The following is a 7,323-nucleotide window of genomic DNA, read 5'->3' as shown; positions in this document are numbered from 1 at the left end:
TTGGCCTTCTTCCCTAGGGTGTTAAATCCCTGGGTTACCTCTGTGCCGTCAACCAGCTCCCTTGGAGGTTGACTAGTAGTAGATTCTTTAGATTTATTCTGTATGTAAAACTGTAATGCTCACACGTAGATATAACTTTAGTGGTTTTATAATGGCAATATAAATTTGTCTCTTTACTCCAAGATTGCATGTCTACTTTGCTAGCGCAAAGCCCGCTAAGCCTTTGTATTATAAAAGCTTGTTAAAATTAAATGTGCAGAAAGATACACTGCGGACCGTGAGAAATCCAGGAGCATCTCTGAAAGAGCAAGCGGGAGAGATGATAACAGCAAATGGCTTGTACTGAGTGGTTTCAAGAAAAGGGTAGAGGAAACAGAAATCATCATTAACAGGTATCACAGATCTTTGTTCAGGAGGAAGTCTATTAAGTAAGCAGCAATGGCTCAGAAGCACATAAGCTTTCTGCTCTAACTATATTCCATTAAAAACTTTTTGGGATTTTATTCAGAAAAATACACTAATTGCCTGCGTCAGTGACAGGCAGCCTCAAGATCCTAGTTTCCTGGAAACTGCTGTACATAGTTCAGATAAATGTAAAATATTGTATTCTCAAAGTTCTGATCTGAATTTTTGCACCTTGGTTGTAAATCAGGCTACTTCTTGGGGTCAAAATTCACCATCCTTACGTCCTTCAGGCAAGAGTGCGATACTCCATTCTCCCTGGTAAGACCTCAAAGACCGGAGTATCTCATAAACTGATAGAGGACAAGGTTTCTTATTATACCTTTGAATTAATTTTACAAAAGCAACCTTTGACACTTTTCTACTACTGTCCCTTGTCATCTCACAGATATTCATTTACTCTGATAAAAAATATCTGCAAGTAATAAAAAGAATTTTTCAACAAGCATAGAACATTTTGAAATATACTCTTTTCGATAAATGTCTTGCTTTGTGTGTTTCCAAGACAAGAGAAATAAATTTGGACTATGTAAATACTGAATGCAGTTAATTCTGCCTTGACTGCACTATGTCATGTCTGGCTGACACAGTTATAGTCAGCGACCTCATTGAGTCTACTGGTATTTATGGCAATTGTTTAGTTTTGAAGAGATCTCTCTTAGCATTTTCTTTTAATCTCTAGTTTTACCCTTGTGTTTTCATTAGGGCTGGTTGGGATAGCCAGTGAGCAGTCTTGAAGAACTGGTTTTTTAGTACGGACAGCAGGGAAATAAATCAGATTTTAAAAACCTGTGCACAGAACCAAAACAGAAGAAAAAAAGGAAGAGCTCAAAATATGTAAAAATGGACCAGTTGCTCTGTTTTAGGAATTTTAGGGCAGTTTACCTTGCCAAATTTTAAATTCAGTTTTGCTCAATACTTTTAGAACACAGTTTGTTAGAGGGTTCTTTGCTGTGCCAAGAATCCACATGAGGGAAATGTTTTGAGTCAGAGTAAGTTTTTTATCACGATTTCTTCCCAGAGTGTCACCAGTGGGCCAAATATCCCCTTTTATGTGTCTTGAAAAGACTCAAATGCCAAGGGATTTGGAATACCTCAAGCTGCTGGGCCACCACTCCCTGCATTTGCATTCTGACTATCCACTTTACATATTTCTATTTTGGCACATGAGAATTTGGTTAAAAAATGCTTTTTTAGATAACATTCCTTTGTAGTGCATGTAGATGCAATTTCCAGGTCTTGACTACCACTTTTAAGAGGTGTTTCTCCTCAGAAAAAATACTGGTTTCAAACACTGATTTGTGGTTGTAAAAGTTACGTATATATCCTCAATGTTAGATCCTTATTAATATAGATATAAATATTGCTCATTCTGCAGTTTGCCTTTTCATTTGTAAATAATGTCTGAAGACGAAACACTTTTACAATTGGTCAAGTAGGATTTATCTATTTTTTATTGATCTTGATTTTTGGTATGCTAAGAAATCATTGCATAATTTAAGGGCAAGAAGATTTATAGTTACATTTTATTCTAAAACTTTTATAGTTTTAGCTCTTTACACAATGCATTTAATTGATTTTTTTGTTCGTTTTTTTCTTCCGATACTGGGAATCAAACTCACGACCTTGCGCTTGCTAGGCAGGCGCTGTGCCGCTGACCTAAATCCCCAGCCCAGCTAAATCCCCAGCCCTGCATTTAATTGTTGTATAAAAAGTGTGATAGGAGTCCAGCTACTTCAGTTTTATTTTTAAATGAGGATTTCAGATGTGCCAACCTCATACAATGAAAAGATGATTCTTTCCCCAGTTAAATGGTATTGTCACACTTGTTGAAAACCAGTTGACCATACCTTACAGACTTTCGCTTCTATTCCACTGAGTTATATGTCTATCTTTATACTGTTCAGTATTGAGATTATGATAGCTTTATAGTAAGGCGGAGAATTTTAAAAAGTGAGTCCTCTGTATCTGTTCTTTATAAATATTGTTTTGGTTATTTGAAGTCCTTTGTATATTGATATGAATTTTAGAATCATCTGTGATGCTTTCTGAAAAAACTGTCATTGGAATTACATTGACTATATAGACCAATTTAGAGAATATTGCTTCTCAAACTCTATTATAATTTACAAACCATGAACACAGGATGTCTTTCCACTTACTTAGCTTTTCTCTAATCCTATAAAAATATTTTTCAATGTAAAATCTTGTACTTTCTTAGTTAAATTTTTTTCCCAGTACTTTTTGATGCCATTATTAATGGATTTTTCTCAAGTTCTTTATTTTAATATTAATAGTAATATTTATATTACTATTTGCTAATGTATAGAAATACCACTGACTTTTACATATTGCTCTTGTATGGTGTAATTTTGTGAAATTAGTTTATTACTACTAATAGTTGTGGGTGAGGATGTGTGTGTAATGTGTATATGTGAACTCTAGGATTTTCTAAATTAGAATTAAGCATCTTCAAATGATATAATTGCACTTTCTTTCCAATATGCCCAAATGTCATTAATTTTTCTTACCTATTTAGTGTGACTAGGGCTTCTACAACAGTTTTAATAGAATATCATTCTATTAAAGAATGGATACTATTATTATCTTGTTCTTAATCTTGGGGAAAATGTTTCAGTCTTTCACAAACACAATGTTACCTGTATGTTTTCACAGGTACCCTTTATTAGTTTGATGAGGACCTGTTCTAATTTGTTCAGTGCTTTTCTTATGAAGAATAATTGGATTTTGTTAAATGTTTTTCTATCTCTGGAGATAACTTTTAAAAATTCTACAAGTAATGTTTATATTTATTTCCCCACTTTGAAACAACATTATATACATTGAATAAATTCTAGTTTGCAATGTGTAATCTTTTTTATATGCTACTAGATTTGTTTTTTTCAATTTATTGAAGACTTTTCAGTTATATTTTTAATTGTCACTAATCTACAGCTTTCTCTTTTTTGTCATCTCTGTCTTACTTTGTATCAGGGTAATACTGACCATATAGAATAAGTTATGAAATAAACCTTTAGCTTTTTAAAACAGTTTGAGAAGGACTAATGTCAATTCTTATTAGAAGGTTCCAATGAAATAGTCTATTTCTGGGCTTCTTTTGGTTGTAAGTTTTTTGATGGCTGATTCAATCTCATGTCTTTGTCAATTTTATAGCATTTGAGTGTTCTATATAGACTTCTGGTTCTATATAAGTTAATGAAAGAGTAGAGTTGAAATTTTAAACAAGTTTGTAAACTTGTCTGCTTCTGCTTGCTGCTTTATTAGCATTTGTTTCATATCTTCTGAAACCATGTTATTAGGTGTGTAAACATTTAGCTGTTTATGTTGTTTTGATGAGTTAGCTACTTTATCGTTATGAAAGGATCTTATTTACATCCATAATAATATTCTTTGTTCAAAAATCTTTGATATTAATATGACCGCTCAAATTTTCTTTTGATTAGCATTCATATATTTTCCATTCTTTTACTTTTAACCTGGTCATATATTTATGTCTATAGATATTTTTATGAGCAGCATATAGTCTTAGTACATTTTCTGTCATTTAAGAGGTTTATTCAGCTCACACTTTGAAGGCTGAAAATACAAGAGCACGGCACCAGCATCTATTCATCTTCTGATAGGGGCTTTGCTTTTTGTCACGCCATGGTAGAAAAGCCAAAAAGGGAACCAGCACATGCAGAAGGAACACATGTGGAAAGGAGACTGAGAGGAGCCAGACCAATACAGTCCCGTGAGAGTTAGAACTCATACCCAGGAGAAAAACATTAATCCTGTTTCAGGGATCCAGCATGTCTCAAAATTAGAAACTAAGTGTTATCATGGGTTTTGTTGAGGACTAACCATATTCAAACCATAGCAGATGGTTATTGCTTTTTATAGGCCATTGATGTTTAATGTGATTACTATATGGTTGAATTAAACCTACCATCTTGATACTTCTTTTTATTTGTCCCTTCTGCTGTTTCTTTCCTTTCTCTCTTTTTTTTTTTTTTTTGGCTTTTTCTGGGATTGCATGTATTTCATGATGCTGTTTCATCTTTTGATAGCTAACTTCGGTGTGCTCTTTATTTGGTTTCTGTAAATTTATAGTGTATATCTTTGTCTATCTCTATTGATACCTTGTGACTTCATGTATGTTCTAAACACCAAACAAATCTAAATTTCCTTTTCTCTTTGTTTTTGTGCTATTATTTTCAGTTTTATTGTTATTTGTGCTTTAAATTCCATAATTCATCATTGTCTTTGCTTTGAAAGACAATTTTTTTGAAAGAGAAATAACTCATAGGAAGAATTCCTTGTATTTTCTCATGTGACATATTTTACATTTCTCCTTTGAAATTGTGCAAGGTAGAACATAATGGAACATTTTGAAGATTAAAGGAAAAAGTCAGTTTAGAATTCTTTATGTGAGAAACTGGTATTTTGTATTTCTATTTGTATAGGCAGGTTTCCTTTTTACCGTTTCCTTTCTACTTAGAGGGTTTCCTTTAAAGTTTACTGTAGTACTCTTGATAATACAATAATAGTTACCCTGGTATTGTAAAATTTTAACTTCTATTGATTTTTGAAAGACAGTTTCTCAGATAAAGAATTTTAAACTGACTTTTTCCTTTAATCTTCCAAATGTTCCATTATGCTCTAGCTTGCATGATTGCAAAGGAGAAATCTGCTGTAATGTTTAGCCTTTATTTTTCTGTGGGTAATGTGCATTTCCCCCCTCTTTTGGCTGAATCACTTTTTCCTTGAACTTCTTAAAACTCTAGTTTTGCAGTTTTCTGCAAATTTGCATAGTATTTTCTCTTTCCAATTAAATATGCCCTTCATTGTTTGAAATGACATTGTTCACTGATTCTCTGTTTATTTTTCTCAATTTTTTCTATATTCCTCTTCTGTGGTTTATATTGTTATGCTTTAAATTTACTAGTTGTTTCATTCTGCCATGCCTACTAAACTGTTAATCTGGTATGAGGGCATTATTGCACATTGTATTCTTCATCTCTAGGAATGTGATATTATGCTTATTTTCAAATGCTGCTTTTTTCTTCTTAACATCATCTGTCTTTCCTTAAGCTTTTGAACATACAGAGTAGCAATAATAGTTCTTTTAATGTATTTGTCTATTAATTCTATCATTTGTGTTATTTTTTATTTTCTTGCAGTTGATTTTTTTCTGTTCATATTTTTGTACTTCTTTACATGCTTGGGAGTTTTAATTTGATATTCACATTATGAATTTTGCTTGTTTGGATTCTATTACATTTTTCATAAATGTATCCTTCATATTTTTTCTGGAACATGGCTAAGTTTCTTAAAACCATTTTGGTTCCTTTGAGTCTGCTATTATGGTTGTTTAAGGTACAAATAGAGCAGGACATTTTCTAGATGTTGTTTTCACTACTGAAGCCAGAACCTTCTCAGTACAGCACTGAACTTTACCTCAGGAATTATGATGCTTTCTGTTCTCATATGGCAAGAGGGACAGTGTTCGTCCCTGTGTATGCCCGAATACTGTGGTTCCCTCTTATCTTCTGGATATCTCTTTCACTAGCCTTACGCGATTTCCTCACATCATTATGCTTCTGGGTGTTCAACTGAATGTCCAGACTCCTGTCTCTGTGCAGACTGTTTCTCTTGGTACTCTACCATGCACTCTCTAAGTACTTTGGCTTCCCTGGACTCCCAGCTCTACTCAGCATGAAGAAATTGTGGGCCTCTGTGTGCCTTTTCTATGTTACAATACGGAGACTTTCTCTGGACCTTAAGGTGGTAAATTGTGTATGTTTTTTGTTTGTTTGTTTGTTTTGTTTTTTGTTTTTCTTTGGTACCAGGAATCGAATTCATGACCTTGCACTTGCCAGGCAGGCGCTGTGCGGCTGAGCTAAATCCCCAGCCCAAGGAGGGATAAATGTGAAGGTTTGCTGTTTTACTTCCTGTTACTCAAGAATTGCTGTACTACATTGCCTGATATCTAGGAACATGGGAGATATTATTATATATATTTTGTCCAGGTTTTTTTTACTTGTTTTAGTCAGGAGGGTAAATCAGAACTTTATCTTAGCTGGACTTAAAAAATGTCATGAATGGGCAAAACCACTTTCTTCTGCCCCTTTTTAGAACTTATTTGCTCCTTGTAAAAGATAATTATTAAGTTTTCAGAGCAATCTCTATTAAACTAGTCATTATTAGGAACTACTTGTGGCCATGTTAAAAATAAAATGCAGTTTAGAAAATGTATTCATGGGGGCTGGGGATTTAGCTCAGTGGCAAAAAGCCCCTGCCTGGCAAGCGCAAGGTCGTGAGTTCGGTTCCTGGTACCGGAGAAAAAAAACGAAAATGTATTCATGGTATAAAGCTCAAATATCTTAGGAAATAAAAATAAAAAGATGTTCTGTGGAAGTCATGAATTTAAAAGCTAATGTCTTTCATAATACTTGTACTTAATTTCTTGTCTGAAGTATGGAATATGAAGAAATTGATACTTTTTTACTAGCATGATATAGATATCTTTACAAATCCTGTATGTATATGCATTTGTGCTCTATAAATGTGTACATACAATCATTTTCTTTGTTTCTCATTTCATGAAAACATTTGTAAACCTTCAAGTAAGAAGTTTAAATCATGGAGAACTTTTGTACTATAAAGAGCAACTGCAGAGAAGTTGGCATGAGTAAGTTTGGAGATATATATACATATGCATATGTAGTCTGATGGGACAAAAGCTTTCTTACAGGAAGGTGTAACACACTCATATCATCCATTTCTTACAGAAAATATATTGTCTATGAAAACAGATGAGAGAATTTATATTTTTTAATGTAAGTAGGTTTTAAGGAA

This window comes from Chinchilla lanigera, unplaced genomic scaffold (assembly GCF_000276665.1).
Source record: "Chinchilla lanigera isolate Chin_1 unplaced genomic scaffold, ChiLan1.0 scaffold00042, whole genome shotgun sequence".
NCBI lineage: Eukaryota > Metazoa > Chordata > Mammalia > Rodentia > Chinchillidae > Chinchilla > Chinchilla lanigera.
This window is presented reverse-complemented; position numbering follows the sequence as displayed.